Source organism: Aegilops tauschii, chromosome 1 (genome assembly GCF_002575655.3).
Source record: "Aegilops tauschii subsp. strangulata cultivar AL8/78 chromosome 1, Aet v6.0, whole genome shotgun sequence".
Classification (NCBI taxonomy): domain Eukaryota; kingdom Viridiplantae; phylum Streptophyta; class Magnoliopsida; order Poales; family Poaceae; genus Aegilops; species Aegilops tauschii.
Genome location: NC_053035.3, coordinates 201,202,911 through 201,219,349, shown reverse-complemented (window position 1 = coordinate 201,219,349; position 16,439 = coordinate 201,202,911). Strand labels below are relative to the sequence as shown.

Below are 16,439 nucleotides of genomic sequence, written 5' to 3'. Positions count from 1 at the left end.
TGGTGAACATCACTATGTTGATCATATCTACTATATGATTCACGCTCGACCTTTCGGTCTCAGTGTTCCGAGGCCATATCTGCATATGCTAGGCTCGTCAAGTTTAACCTGAGTATTCTGCGTGTGCAAAACTGGCTTGCACCCGTTGTAGATGGACGTAGAGCTTATCACACCCGATCATCACGTGGTGTCTGGGCACGATGAACTTTGGCAACGGTGCATACTCAGGGAGAACACTTTTATCTTGAAATTTAGTGAGAGATCATCTTATAATGCTACCGTCAATCAAAGCAAGATAAGATGCATAAAAGATAAACATCACATGCAATCAATATAAGTGATATGATATGGCCATCATCATCTTGTGCTTGTGATATCCATCTCCGAAGCACCGTCCTGATCACCATTGTCACCGGTGCGACACCTTGATCTCCATATAGCATCGTTGTCGTCTCGCCAATCTTATGCTTCTACGACTATCGCTACCGCTTAGTGATAAAGTAAAGCATTACAGGGCGATTGCATTGCATACAATAAAGCGACAACCATATGGCTCCTGCCAGTTGCTGATAACTCGGTTACAAAACATGATCATCTCATACAATAAAATTTAGCATCATGCTTTGACCATATCACATCACAACATGCCCTGCAAAAACAAGTTAGACGTCCTCTACTTTGTTGTTGCAAGTTTTTACGTGGCTGCTACGGGCTGAGCAAGAACCGTTCTTACCTACGCATCGAAACCACAACGATAGTTTGTCAAGTTGGTGCTGTTTTAACCTTCGCAAGGACCGGGCGTAGCCACACTCGGTTCAACTAAAGTTGGAGAAACTGACACCCGCCAGCCACCTGTGTGCAAAGCACGTCGGTAGAACCAGTCTCGCGTAAGCGTACGCGTAATGTCGGTCCAGGCCGCTTCATCCAACAATACCGCCGAACCAAAGTATGACATGCTGGTAAGCAGTATGACTTATATCGCCCACAACTCACTTGTGTTCTACTCGTGCATATGACATCTACGCATAAAACCTGGCTCTGGTGCCACTGTTGGGGAACGTAGTAATTTCAAAAATTTCCTACGCACACGCAAGATCATGGTGATGCATAGCAACGTGAGAGGAGAGTGTTGTCTATGTACCCTCGTAGACCGTAAGCGGAAGCGTTATATCAACGCGGTTGATGTAGTCGTACGTCTTCACGATCCGACCGATCCAAGTACCGAAAGCACGGCACCTCCGAGTTCTGCACACATTCGGCTCAGTGACGTCCTTGCCTTCTCGATCCAGCAAGAGGGGCGAAGTAGTAGATGAGTTCCGGCAGCACGACGGCGTGGTGACGGTGTTGGTGAAGAACAATCTTCGCAGGGCTTCGCCTAAGCACTACGAAAACTATGACGGAGGATAAACTAGAGGAGACGGGGTTGCCGGCACACGGCTTGGTGTTTCTTGATGTGTCTTGGGTGCTAGCCCTACCCCTCTATTTATATGTTGAGCCTTGGGGTCGAAACTTGGAGTAAAAGCCTCCACAAAGTCGGTTTCACCCGAAAGGCAAGAGTCCTTCTCGGACTCCAGGGCCAGACGCTAGGGTTTCCGGCGTCTGGACCCAGACGCCAGGGACCCTGGCGTCTGGCCCCTGGACTCCGCAAAAATTCCTTTTGCGCTTTCCAAAAACCTCATGGGCTTTCCCCTTTGGCCCAGATAATGTGTTCTTGTGCCCAAACATTTCGGGAAACATCCGGAACCCCTTCCGATGGATTCTGGAACCTTTCCGGAGATCAAACAGTACTATCCACATATCAATCTTTACTTCCGGACCATTCCGGAGTTCCTCGTCATATCCGTGATCTCATCCAAAACTCCGAACAACATTCGGTCACCAACATACATAACTCATAGTACTATATCATCAACGAACGTTAAGCGTGCAGACCCTACGGGTTCGAACTATGTAGACATGACCGAGACACCTCTCTTGTCAATAACCAATAGCGGGACCTGGATGCCCATATTGGCTCCTACATATTCTACGAAGATCTTTATCGGTCAGACCGCATAACAACATACGTTGTTCCCTTTGTCATCGGTATGTTACTTGCCCGAGATTCGATCGTAGGTATCTCAATACCTAGTTCAATCTCGTTACCGGAAGTCTCTTTACTCGTTCCGTAATACATCATCCCGCAACTAACTCATTAGTTGCAATGCTTGCAAGGCTTATAGTGATGTGCATTACCGAGTGGGCCCAGAGATACCTCTCCGACAATCGGAGTGACAAATCCTAATCTCGAAATACGCCAACCCAACAAGTACCTTTGGAGACACCTGTAGAGCACCTTTATAATCACCCAGTTACGTTGTGACGTTTGGTAGCACACAAAGTGTTCCTCCGGTAAACGGGAGTTGCATAATCTCATAGTCATAGGAACATGTATAAGTCATGAAGAAAGCAATAGCAGAATACTAAACGATCGAGTGCTAAGCTAACGGAATGGGTCAAGTCAATCACATCATTATCCTAATGATGTGATCCCGTTAATCAAATGACAACTCATGTCAATGGCTAGGAAACATAACCATCTTTGATCAACGAGCTAGTCAAGTAGAGGCATACTAGTGACACTCTGTTTGTCTATGTATTCACACAAGTATTATGTTTCCGGTTAATACAATTCTAGCATGAATAATAAACATTTATCATGATATAAGGAAATAAATAATAACTTTATTATTGCCTCTAGGGCATATTTCCTTCACCTCCCCCCTCTAGACCCCTTTTCTCGATCCTTTCAAAATTGTTCTTTCATGACAAGGTTTAACAAAGCGACATTAATATCGCAATTCTCCGCACTAGTGGCAGGAGGAGCAACCGGAGTACTAAGAAAATCATTATTAATAGTATTGGAAAGATCACACAATTTTGTATTTTCTTGAGACATCGTGACTACGCAAACAAGACAACAAGCAAGCAAAGAAACAAACAAGAAAAAGACAAACGGGAAAATATTTTTGTAATTTTGTAAAAAAAAATAGAAGTGGGGGAGATGAAAACGATAGGCAAAGGCAAATAAAATAAATGCAAGGAGAAGAAAGTTTGTGCGTAGGCACTTGATAGATGTTGATGATGTCTCCCCGGCAATGGAGCCAGAAATTCTTCCTACTACTTGTGAGCTGCACGAGGAGGAGAGGATGATGCAGTACAATAGAGATAAGTATTTCCCTCAATTATGAACCAAGGTTATCAATCCAGTAGGAGAACCAAGCAACACCTCGTTAGCAGCACCTACACACAAACAACAAATCCTTGCAACCCAACGCGAACAAGGGGTTGTCAATCCCTCGACGGTTACGAGCAAGATTAAACTATATGGTTTTTGATTGAGATCAGACAAAAATACAAAATAAAATAAATAAACAAAAAATGCAGCAAGGTATTTTTAGTTTTAATATATGATAAAAGATAGACTCGGGGCCATAGTTTTCACTAGAGGCTTCTCTCTTGAAAATATCATACGATGGGTAAACAAATTACTGTTGGGAAATTGATAGAATAGCAAGTAATTATGACGATATCCAAGGCAATGATCATATATAGGCATCACGTCTGAGACAAGTAGACCGACTCCTACTTGCATCTACTACTATTACTTCACACATCGACCGCTATCCAACATGCATCTAGAGTATTAAGTTCATAAAGAACGGAGTAGCGCCTTAAGCAAGATGACATGATGTAGACAAGATAAACTCACGTATGAATAAACCCCATCTTTTTACCCTTAATAGCAACGATACATACGTGTCATGTCCCCTTCAGTCACTGGGATTGAGCACCGCAAGATCGGACCCATTACAAAGAACCTCTCCCATTGCAAGATAAATCAATCTAGTTGGCCAAACCAAATCAATAGATCGGAGAGAATTACGAAGCTAGTAATCATGCATAAAAGAGTTCAGAGAAAACTCAAATAATATTCATGGATAGATCTGATCATAAACTCATAATTCATCGGATCCCAACAAACAAACCGCAAAAAATGATTACATCGGATAGAACTCCAAGAACATCAAGGAGGACATTGTATTGAAGATCAAATAGAGAGAAGAAGCCATCTACCTACTAACTATGGACCCCGTAGGTCCGTGGTAAACTACTCAGGCATCATCGGAAGGGCAACAAGGTTGATGTAGAGCCCCTCCATGATCGAATCCCCCTGTGGTAGAGTGCCGGAAAAGGCCTCCAGATGGGATCTCGTGGTTCTGGAACTTGCGGTGGTAGAAAAATTATTTCATGGAATCCTTTGTTGGTTTCCCGATTTTAGAGAATTTATAGAGACGGAGTTAGGTCAAATGGAGCCACGTGGGCTCGACAAGCCACCAGGCCGCGACCTACCCCCTGGGCGTGCCCTGGTGCCTTGTGGGCCACTGCTCCATCTTCTCGTCCCCTCCCAAAGCTTCCAAGGTCTCTTATGTACAGAAAAAAATCACCAAAAAGGTGTCGTGGCATTTGGACTTCGTTTGGTACTAATATTATGAAAAACAAAAAACAGCAACTGGCACTAGGCACTAAGTTAATAGGTTAATCCCAAAAAATGATATATAATTGCTTGTAAATGTATATAAAACATCCAAGATTGATATTATAATAGCATGGAATGATAAAAAATTATAGATACATTGAAGACATATCAAGCTTTCTTTAGCATTTTTTATTTTGAAAGACATGATTGTTTGTTAGTATGCCTGAGTATTCATGTCTTTATGTCAAATTATAGACTATTGCTTTGAATCATTCGGATCTAAATATTAATACCATAAAAGAAAGATTACATGATAGACATGTTAGGTAGCATTCCACATCAATTTTTTTGTTTTTCTCATTTACCTACTCAAGGACGAGCAGGAATTAAGCTTGGGGATGCTTGATACGTCTCCAACGTATCTATGAATTTTGATTGTTCCATGCTATTATACTACCAATCTTGGATGTTTTATATGCAATTATATATCATTTTTTGGGACTGACCTATTAACCTAGTGCCAAGTGCCAGGCGCTATTTTTTTGCCTAATTTTGGTTTTCCATGAAATCGGTACGAAACAAAGTCCAAACGCTACAAAACTTTTTGACGATTTTTTCTGGACAAGAGAGACCCTAAAAGCTTTGGGAGGAGACCAGAAGGAAAACGAGGAGATGGCAAGGCCATAGGGCATGCCTAGGGGGGTAGGCGCTCCATGATTCCTTATGGGCCCCTCGTGGCTCCGTCTGACCTAATTCCACGTCTATAAATTCTCTAAAATCGGGAAACCAACAGGGGGCCACCCAAAATACTTTGTCCGCCGCCGCACATTTTTGTTCTTCTACGATCCCATCTGGAGGCCTTTTCCAACACTCTACCGGAGGGGGAATTGATCACGGAGGGCTTCTACATCAACCTTGTTGCCCTTCCGATGATGTGTGAGTAGTTTACCACACACATATGGGTCCATAGCCAGTAGCTAGATGGCTTCTTCTCTCTCTTTGATCTTCAATACAATGTTCTCCTCGATGTTCTTGGAGTTCTATTCAATGTAATCTTCTTTTGCGGTTGTTCGTTTGGATCTGATGAATTGTGGGTTTATCATCAGATTATTCATGAATATTAATTGAGCCTTCTCTAAATTCTGTTATGCATGATTATTTTAGCTTTGTATTTCTCTCTGATCTATCTGTTTGGTTTGGCCAACTAGATTGATTTATCTTGCAATGGGAGAGGTGCTTTGTAATGGGTTCAATCTCGCGGTGCTATATATCTCAGTTTTTATGCGTTACTCCGTTTTTATGAACTTACCTAATGCGTTACTCCGTTTTTATGAACTTAATACTCGAGATGCATGCTGAATAGTGGTCGATGAATGGAGTAATAGTAGTAGATGCAGGTAGGAGTCGGTCTACTTGTCTCGGACGTGATGCCTATATACATGATCATTGCCTTAAATATTCTCATAACTATGCGGTTTTCTATTGATTGCCCAACAGTAATTTGTTTACCCACCGTATGCTTTTTGTTCAAGAGAGAAGCCTCTAGTGAAAACTATGGCCCCCGGGCCTACTTTTATCATATATAAAATTCAAAAAATACCTTGCTGCAATTTTATTACCGTTATTTTATTTTATCTATCTATCAGATTTGATCCTTGAAAATAATCGCCGAGGGGGTTGACAACCCCCTTGATCGCGTTGGGTGCAAGTATTTGCTTTTGTGTGTGCAGGTGTTGTTAACGAGGTTTCGTGTGGTTATCCTACTATATTGATAACCTTGGTTCTTAATTGAGGGAAATACTTATCTTTACTTTACTGCATCGTCCTCTCCTCTTCGAGGAAATCCCAATGCAGCTCACAAGTAGCAAACGCAAACGAGCGCGGGAGTAAGGGTAACGGCGACGGAGCTCACACTGAAGTCGAAGCGTAGCTCAGTGAGCTCGGGGAGGCATCAGAGACAGCGAATCGACGATGATGAGCTCGGATGCCCTAGGATGAACGATGATGACGATGGTGTTTGGGTGTGTCCAGCGTTGCGTGGCTGGGCGAGGATGACAAGTGCGACAGTGCGGTCCTTCTTGACACGGCGAAGGGACGAAGAGACGGTGATGGCTACGACTACAATGGTGGCGCGAGCTCGAAGACTTCGACCATGGTGGGGAGAGAGCGAGCGAGGCGAGGGGGAAAGTGGAGAGGGGGGTTGGCTCTATCGGGATGACTCCGGCGAGTCCATCCCAAGTGTCGCGCTGGCCAGGGGAGTCCAGACAGGGAAAATGCGTGGCGGCCAGAGCGTGTGTGTGCGTCGGGCACAAGCCCTCCTTCCCACTGGCAGGAGGTTGAAGACGACCAACCCCTGGTGGGTTGGGCCGCTGCAGGAGCTGGGCATTCTGTTTTCTATTTTTTTTCAATATGTTTTGGCTTAGTTACTAGACCAAATCAATTTAGTTGCTTCTGAGATTAATTGTTGATGCAATATGTATTAATCCAAAACCGCACAACAAATTTTAGAATTATTGGAGATATATAATTATTTATAGCATTTTATAACTGTAATTCAAATAGGTAGTGAGTTCATTCAAAGATAAAAAAATATCCTAAAAAAATGTGGAACATTTATGGTGGAGCTTTTCATCATTTCCCATAAATCATGAACATTTTTTAAGGGCATTTTGGGTTCACTGAATTTTTTTGTTTGAACCTATTTGATTTGATTTAGTGCTAGGGTTTGATCATCCCCATTTCAAGTTAAAAGATTTTTTTTTGAAAAAAAATGTATAATTAATTCAAAGGTCAGATACAATCGTTCATTACAACATTCGCCATGCAGGGCGGAAAACTGTTACATAGAAGGCCATCTAACCTATTATCAAAAATAAGCTTAGCTATCTGATGAGCCACCTTGTTTACCCGTCTTTTGCTCTTCGCCAGCTTAAAATTTGGAAAAATCTTGGTAAGGGCTAAGGCTTCCTTCTTGAGATCCACCAGAGACGATCTATCAAGGTTATCATGTGCAAGAAGAGAAACCACAAAAGAGCAGTTTGTTTCCAAAATAATAGGCTTATGGAGAGTGATACCGATATATAGTCCCACCAGACACGCTTGGAGTTCTGCTTCATCAACACTTGTACACGAACCAATATAATCCAAAGAGGAAACGACAATGTTGCCGGCCGAATTCCTGGCAACAACTCCCACACTCGCATCACAAATGCTCTCCACAAAACTAGCATTCACATTGATCTTAATATAATCAAAAGGCGGGGGGACCATACCTCGCAGATACTCAGTGGAGACGTACGAGACTGCAACCCCACCTCATCTCCCTTACCTTTGACTCATGTGACAGTTTTTGCATGATGGCAAGATGAGAACGTCGCCCAATAATTATCCACACAATTAGCCGAGTTTGAAATAGACTCTTTCCCTTTGGCAAAAATAAGATCATTGCGTAAGTGCCAAGCTCTCCAGAACATGAATAAGAATTCCTAACGAACAGTAGGGGTTAATTGGTCCAACAAGATAAGCATCCAATCGGGTCCTAAGCACTTGAACACTTTTTTATCTAGGAATATTCCACAGTCCCCTCAACTCCATGAGCAGAGTTCTCACCTTATGACATGTCACCAAGGCATGAAATGTACTTTCATCCTCCATACCACAAATAGAGCACAATCCCGAAGTAGCATGATGGTGCCTAACTCTATTAACCTGTACCGCTAGGCTATTAAAAGCCGTCCGCCCCACAAAAAATCTGATCTTTTGAGGGACATTGGCTTTCCAAATGACATTCCAAAGCTTCCTATCCCCATTCGTGCCTCCACTAGATTGCCCTCGCTCCTCCTTCCCCTCCTTGAGACAAAGCGCCAGATTATATGCTCTTTTTACTGTGAACAAACCACTCTTCTCATAGTGCCAGGCAATGAAATCACCCTCACCCAAGGACTGGATACGCAACTTTAAAATCTCATCGGTGTCATGGGGAAAGAAGAAGTGATTGACTAAATTCACATCCCATCTCCTTGACCCAGACAAGAATAATTCTGACACCCATTTAATCCTGGTTCTATTCATTGTAGCTGAAAATTTAAGTCCAGACATCCTAGGCAACCAGTTGTCTCTCCAAATATTTATACCAAATCCATAAAAACTCTCCAGATAACCCCCTTTTTGTGAAGATCAAGACCATGCATTATACCTTGCCAAGCCGCCGAAGTTGAGTGCGGAAAAAACGTATCAAGAAGATGTCCTTGAGGGTAATACGTTGCTTTCACCAGCTTTACGCAAAGGACTCTAGATTTATCAATAATCACCAAGCTTGTTTAGCCAATAAAGCCTGATTAAAAAGCCTAAGATCACGAAAACCCATACCTCCTCTCCTTTGGTCTTGTTAATTTGTCCCAAGCCAGCCAATGGTTTTTTCTTATATTCTCTTCATCTCTCCACCAAAAATTCCGAATAATCTGGGACAAGTCCTCACAAAGAGAGGTCAAATACTTAAAGATCCCCATTGCAAAGACAGGAAGGGCCTAAATAACAGATTTAATCTAGATTTCCTTCACCCCACTAGAAGCATATTTTTCAATCCAATCAGAAAGCCTTTTTAGAGCTTTGTCTTTGGTTGATTGAAACTTACCCACCTTCATTCTTCCTTCTGGAACTAGTAAGCCCAAATATTTGTCATCGAAACCGTCAGTCGTAATTTTTAAAATAACCATAGTGGATACTTGATTTTCCAGAGTACAACTCTTCCCAAACAGAATGGAGCACTTGTCAGAACTCAACAACTGACATGTTCCCTCTTCATAAATATTCAGAATGTTTTTAATCGCCAAAGTTTGATCAATGGTCCCCTTAAAGAAGAGGAGACAGTCGTCAGCGAAGAACATATGGGATATACCTGGTGCCTGCCTGTTGAGATGAAAATTCTGAAGGGTTCCATTATCACACACATTCTTAAACAATAACGATAAGGTCTCTCCCACAAACAAGAACAGATAAGGGATCCCCTTGTCTGAGGCCACGAGAAGGAGAAAAAGAATCCAACAGTTGGCCATTAAAACGTACCGAGAATTTTACTGATGTAACACAAGTCATAATCCAGTTGATCCTGACCGGCGCAAAACCAAAAGCTCCAAGCATACTCTTCAAGAAATTCCAATCCACACGATCATAAGCTTTAGCCATGTCTAACTTATAGGCACAAAATTCCCCACGAGAATCTTTTAACATACTCAACTAATGCATACATCCAAAGGCGATAAGAGCATTATCACAAATTAATCTACCCGGAATAAACACACTTTCGGTAGGAGAGATCATACCCTCCAAAATAGGTCTTAGTCTATTGACAAGACATTTGGAGATGATCTTATATACCACATTGCATAGAATGAGGGTTCTTCACTTTAGGAATCAAAACGATAGTTGTATTATTAATTCCATTTGGCATACATCCAGATGTAAATAATTGTTGGGCAGCACGAACGATATCCTCTTTAATCAAACCCCAATTCCGCTGAAAAAATATTGCAAGAAAACCATCAGGACCCGGAGCTTTCAAAGGCCCAATTTGAAAAGTGCATCACTAATCTCTTGTTCATATAATGGTTTACAAAGAGCTTCATTCATGTCATCACTCACCAAAGGTTGAAAAAGAGGAATAATACGTCCAGGGTTAATCATATCATCACAAATATAAAGTTCCTTGAAGAAAGAATTTGTGATACTCTTCATTTCCTCTATGTTTTCCGTGAAGATCCATCACTCTTTCTGAGAGCAGAAATATTATTTTTCTTCGCTCTCCAAGAAGCCTTTCTATGAAAGAATTTTGTATTATGATCACCCCACTTCATTTTATCCATACGGGGTCTCTGTTTCCACATAATCTCCTCCTTTAGAAGGAGCTTATCCATCTCTCTAATAATTTTCTTGCTCTCCAACTTGGCAGACTGATCATTTCTTTTACAAAGCACAAATAATCTCTTCTGTGCCCCATATAACTTTTTTGGTAGATAACCTATATGCTTTCGGCTCCACCCATGAAGGGATTTTATTAAACTGTCTAAATTTGTAGCCACGTCTTTTAGATCATTTATCTGCTACACAAAACTCCAACAAGATTTGATATGATCATCCAACAAAGAACCTTCCCTCTCCCAATAAGCCTCATATCTCAACTGTTTAGAAAAAAGACTGCCCCCAGGAGGCGGTCCCAATAGCTCTATAAAGAGAGGACAATGGTCTGACCTGGAGCTGATGACGTGAGACACCTTGCACTTTGGGAAAATAGACGACCAAAGAGGGCAAGCCACCACATGGTCCAATCGGACCTTCACATTATTATTACCATCTTGTTTATTATCATACGTCCATGGAATACCATGATAGCCCAAGCCAAATAAATTGCAATCTGATAAAACTTCCTGAAAAATAGCCATAAGCCGAGGTGATCTTTTATGACGAAAAAAATGCTCATCCTGCCACATGGCTTCGTTAAAATCACCTACCAAAAACCAAGGACCCACCCCAAGAGGTTTCACACGCCTCAAGAGATCCCACATAACGTACCTTTGACTCGCTTTCGACTCCCCATAAATAAAGGCGCACCTCCAGGAAGAGCCATCTTCATTGCGAATATACATGTTGATGAAGTGATCGCCAAAATTATTTAATTCCAACGAGAAAAGCTCATCCCAGAACACAGCAAGACCCCCATCTTTACCTGGAACATATACGGTGAAAACATTCCTCACACCCAAGCGGTAGCGCGAGCACTCAACATAGTCTTTTAATTTTTCTTGTTTCTGAAAGGAAGACAACATTGGGTATGTGCGTCTTATTGAGGCACACCAACTCTTGAACTGTACAAGGTTGACCCAAGCCTCGACAGTTCTAGCTTAGCATTTTCATGGCTCCTGACGGGCGTCACCATGCGCGCCCGTTAGTTGACCGGCAGCCCCAGGGCCGGTAGCTTCCTAAAGGTTGGGACCTTCCTCTTTTTCTTCACCTACAAACTCTCTCCTCCTATCCTCTAAGACCTCCTCACCCCCATCAACTTCCTGAGTTACATGAGTTACAAACCCATCAACACCTAGATGAGCCTCAACACACACACTCTTTTACATGACACACTCACATCATCAGAGCCCCTAAATTCTAGACTCTCAAAACTATTATTGTTCATGTTGATAAAGAATTCTTGATCCTCAGCGAAGCGTCTCTTACTTCTAGCAGCGCTCTGAAGGATGGTGGCGAAAGCAACCTTACGGCTCGAGAGGTCGCTCATACTGTTCGGGGGAGTAACAACCCCAAACTTGGCGTGTTTGACGCCTGCGTACTGGACCTTAACACGCTCTTTCATCTCCTCTCTATGATACCTCTTCCAGTGCCCCCATATAGTTTCTGCTCCAGAAGCATCAACCATAGGGCGCCCAGTACCTTGACGAGCGCCACCAACATTAGCCGCCACAAGCGCTCCAGTAGCAGCAAAGCCAGGCGGTCCTTCCTGAACCTCCTGGAGCTTGCCCAAGATACGGCTAGGCAGAGGACCGACCTGTCCTCCTGTGATGGTCGAACCGGCTCGAGGAAGCGCACCAGTGTACGGTTGATAATCCTCTTGTGCACCAGCAACAACCACTGGTAGGAGACTGACCGAGCTGGTGAAGGGATCAACCTCTCCGTCCGCAACACCCACATGTTGGTCCTCTTGGAGACTAAAAGTAGCCATAGGCAGGGAGTCGATCATGTTGGTGTTGAGATCAGCCACCCTGTCCATAGCAGTTCCAGCTTGCTTCTTTGATTGAGACAAATCATTGGCCACACTTGAGCCGGATCCAGCCAACACAAGCCTCCCCTCCTGGGGGACTCCTAGCACCTGCGCCTCCGTGCTTGCTGAAGCAGTCTAAGCCCCATCCGATGAAGCAAGCAGCGGAGCAGCCGCCACAGACAGATTTTTCACTGCTGTAGTGACCACAGTTATCACATTGTCTAGCAGCTTGGCCTTCTTCCAAGAATCCTCATGATCAGGGGAACCCAACAGCCCCTCGAAGTCGAGGTGCCGTTGGATTTTCTTCCAGAATGGCGGCGCCTTGATGCCAGTGGAGTAGTTCGCCTTGCGCAACACTTTTGGTATGCTACAGAATTTAGCCGTAGTGTGTCCCACAATACTGCAACATAAACAAAAATTAGGGAGTTTTTCATATTTAACATCAAAATGAATCTCCTCGGTGCTTCCAACATGGATGATGTCGCGGTCTTCTTGAGTGGCTCGTCTACTTGGTGAATGACGTGGACTCGGAGATGCTCGTCAACTATCTGCTTGTTCCGATGCGACACCGCCAGAACCATACCGAGCTTGTACCCAAGGATCCGGCCCATCTCCTCGGTCTTGATCGGCACCGACAAGTCGCAGATTTGCACCCCAAACCTTGAAGGAGTCCAGGGGCACATCGGCGGGGTTGCCGTTTTCCATCAAACTCTGCGAGCAGCACTGCATTGTTCCTGAAATGCCAAGTTTCACCTCGCAGCACATGTTGTCGGTCGCCATCCTCCGAGAAGGTGATAATGAAGCGTCCGTCCTTGCTGGTGACCCGCTGGCCCACGGCATCGCTGTGAAGCCGCCAGGGTCCTCTCAGGTCATTGATGACCGCCTTGTGGTTGACTAGGTATGGTGATAGGACCCGGCACACAACCAACTTCCCTGCCACCGCACGCAGGGCCGCTTCCATGTCGACGATGATCAGCTTGTCGCTCGCCCTTGGTCTCGAACTGGCCCTGGTCAAGCCAGTCCACCGGAATTTAAACATGATGCAACGTGGAAGGTGTTAACCTAGTGCAAACCAAAGCTAGGGATGTGACAGCTTCGAAGGGGGGAAGTGGGCAGTTTGAGAGAGAGAAAGTAGTGTTGTTTTTTATTAGTTTGTATACATGAAATGTAGACAATTTAGAGTTACACATCCAACTTTGGCATTTAGTTTCAAATATAAAGTGAATTTAATTTGTTAGTATATCATGCATTGATAAAACACGTGCACATGGACTATGCATACGTGAGCAATCTTGCAGTGGTTGTGTAAACATACACACGACTACGACCCTACAAGTCAGCAACGTGCAACAAAAGTGCACGCACGCAGATAGAGTGGTCCCACGAGCCTAAAACTAGTAGCGTTGTTCTCTAAAATGGCGCGCTGCCTGTGGAACGAACATTAGCGCCGTTCATGACAAGCACACGCTACGAAATTATGGGTCCCACACTTGTGTCAACGGGCGGGGCCTGCGAGCTAACCGAGCCGCGTATGGCTTTAGGTGCACGCTACTAGATGCTACTAAATGTAGCAACGCTTCTTCCACGCCCCCAATTTGGTCTGGCCAGAGGGCTACCTGGTTCCGACAAACTAGCAGCGTCGGCATCGTCTGCATGCTGCAAAGCGCATTGTCACCAGCAGCGTTCAGTATTTAGCTGGATGGTGGAGGCATCTGGGCTAAGTAGTTGCGGCGTATTGTTTTGTCTGGACGCTGGTAGTAGTAAAATCCTATAAGGGGTTTCCTCACTAGTGTACGACGGTGGCTGGTGCCTCGAGGGCGGCGGTCGGTACATCTACGACGCGCTTGACCAGGAGCATTGCAACGGCGACGCCGGTGGCCCTAACATTGGTCCGATTCTCGTCGGCGCCGAACGGTCTCTCCTACCGGCTAGGCTTCATACCACATCCACCGACGGGATATGTTTATCCACATGCTCCACCTCCGCAGCTGGTAAGTACCTCCAGCCTTCATCGACGGTTAGTTTTTTATGCTTTGATTCGTTTCGAATAAATCAGACGCATTCAGAATCCAATCGATTACATTTGATTTGATTTGCTTAGATTCATTTCGGATCCATGCTTCGCTGTGTATATGCTTGCTTCAGTGCTATGTTTCTAGCAAGTATGCTGGCTAGAATAGGATGTACTATGATCCATACATGATTACATGCAATGGTTGCTATGAATAGCAAGTTTGCTGCATGCATGTTATGATTCGTGCAAGGTTATAATGAATAACAAGTTTGACTAGAATGTTTGCTAGTACCGTGTATGTGATTTGAGTAGGACAAATTTGGTTTCTAGTCGTGAAGCTGTCGGCGAACAAGACTGGTGACTACTGGATGTGGGTGGAGAGGAATCGAGACCAGATCGTGCTCGGTGGAGTGGGACTACTTCTACCGTAAGCACAAGATCATCCCCGGCGACCTCCTCGTGTTCAAGCTCTCCAACCTCGAGTCCACAATGTAGATCTACGACGACAAGACCACCATTGCCAGATACAGATGCAAGAAGTTCGTCTACCAAGCCCCCTTTATCATCGGCCACTAAATTCCTGTTGTGCGTCTAGTTGTGTAAACATGTTAGCTATTAAATTGTCGATCGTTGGTGTTTAAACTTGTATATTTTGATCAGGAACAACACCCCGAGTTTGTGCAGGGGCATGGGATGCCCTTGTTGGCTTTAAAACTCCTCCTATTAAGTTAACATCGTGATTAGTGATGTTAGTACTGATCCTGCTGTGTGCTTGCTGCTTATTTCTGAATTTGCTGCTTACGTCTGCACTTTTATTGTTGTGTTATGTGCTGCTATGTATTGTGATGGTAAGTCCATCACATTTGAAAGGTGTGAGCACATCAGCAGATGTGCACACAATCAAACAGCTATGATTTACATGTGCTCACCGTTAAAACACGTATGCAAGCAACCAAACGTCAGATATTCAAATGCTCAATGGACCAGAGCATGCATACCCTCGATCAGCCTCTACCGAGTCTCAAATGCAAAGTTCTCTAAATTCATGCGATTAACCAAACCCTTCTTTAAGATTCATGCTACGCAGGTTAAACAGTAAACACAAACACCCAAACTTGACAAATTTGTACAAGAAACAATTAAGACAAGAGCTGCAGAACACTAGGTTCTGCACAAACTGATGAAACACAAATCTATATGCGACGGGCCAGGAATTTTAAGCACAATCACATAGCTGAGATAAGTTCCAAAAATAAGCATTAATTAAATCACAACGGAAATTAGTAAATAAATAAGAAGCAACAACGCAGATCTTCATTTGCCAAAACAAACCACCGCACATAATTCAGTTATTGCAACCGACGAGCCAACGAAACATTGGCGCAATTCGGCAGTTCAGATCCAGCATTACCACCACCACTACTACTTGCAGATAACCAAAGTCGACAGTCAACAACTAAACCAACAGTAACTTGCTACTAGAAACAAGCAACACAATCTAAGAGGAGGTGAACTTGGTGACGACCTTGATGCCCTCGGAGACGACGTGCTTGGCGAACTCTCCGGGGAGGACAAGGTGGCAGCCATGGCCGGGCGGATGGAAGAAACCTAGACGACGAGCGGAAAGGAAGGGAGGCGAGGTGAGCGAAGGCGAGGACTTACAGCCTGGAAGAAATCGGCGTCAAGGCGTTGGGCGGAGGAGGTACGCCAGCGTCGAGGCGTCAGGCGGTGGCGTCTTGAGGAGGAGTCGGACGGCGGCGTGTTGAGCTGGCGGCGGCAGCATGTCTCCTCCAAATCCTCGAGCCCCCCCTCGAGGGCTGAGAACCGCATGGAAAGGAGGGGATCGGAAGGGGTTCGGACGGGTTGGGCCTTGGAAACCCCGCGTGCCAAATGGTGTCTCGGGCTTTTGCGAGGTTTGTGGGCCACGCGAGAAAGATCCGCTGAAAACCCCCTCGATCCACCTCTACCAAACGAGGCCTCAAGGGAAGACCGGAAGAGGTTGCACGTGCAATGGTAGGAAGCGGGAAAACGGAAAAGGAGCGCGCCAAAAACCAAAACGGCAGCGCGGCCAAATACGCGCCTCCTCCAAAAAAAAGAAGGAAAAAAGAAAACTCACGTCGCAAACCCCATCGCGCGGTTCG

General features: G+C 44.4%; 2 long non-coding RNA genes across 2 annotated transcripts; one reads left to right on the top strand and one right to left on the bottom strand.

Moving 5' to 3' along the window:
• Positions 1-11,281: 11,281 nt before the first annotated feature.
• LOC120974896 (uncharacterized) lies at positions 11,282-16,324 on the bottom strand. Its single transcript, XR_005770356.2, has 2 exons — positions 15,961-16,324; positions 11,282-13,291 (listed from the first exon to the last, which is right to left on the bottom strand). It is a non-coding gene; the product is annotated as an uncharacterized lncRNA (long non-coding RNA).
• On the top strand, positions 13,298-15,057 carry LOC120974899 (uncharacterized). Its single transcript, XR_005770360.2, has 2 exons — positions 13,298-14,275; positions 14,629-15,057. It is a non-coding gene; the product is annotated as an uncharacterized lncRNA (long non-coding RNA).
• Positions 16,325-16,439: the final 115 nt, after the last annotated feature.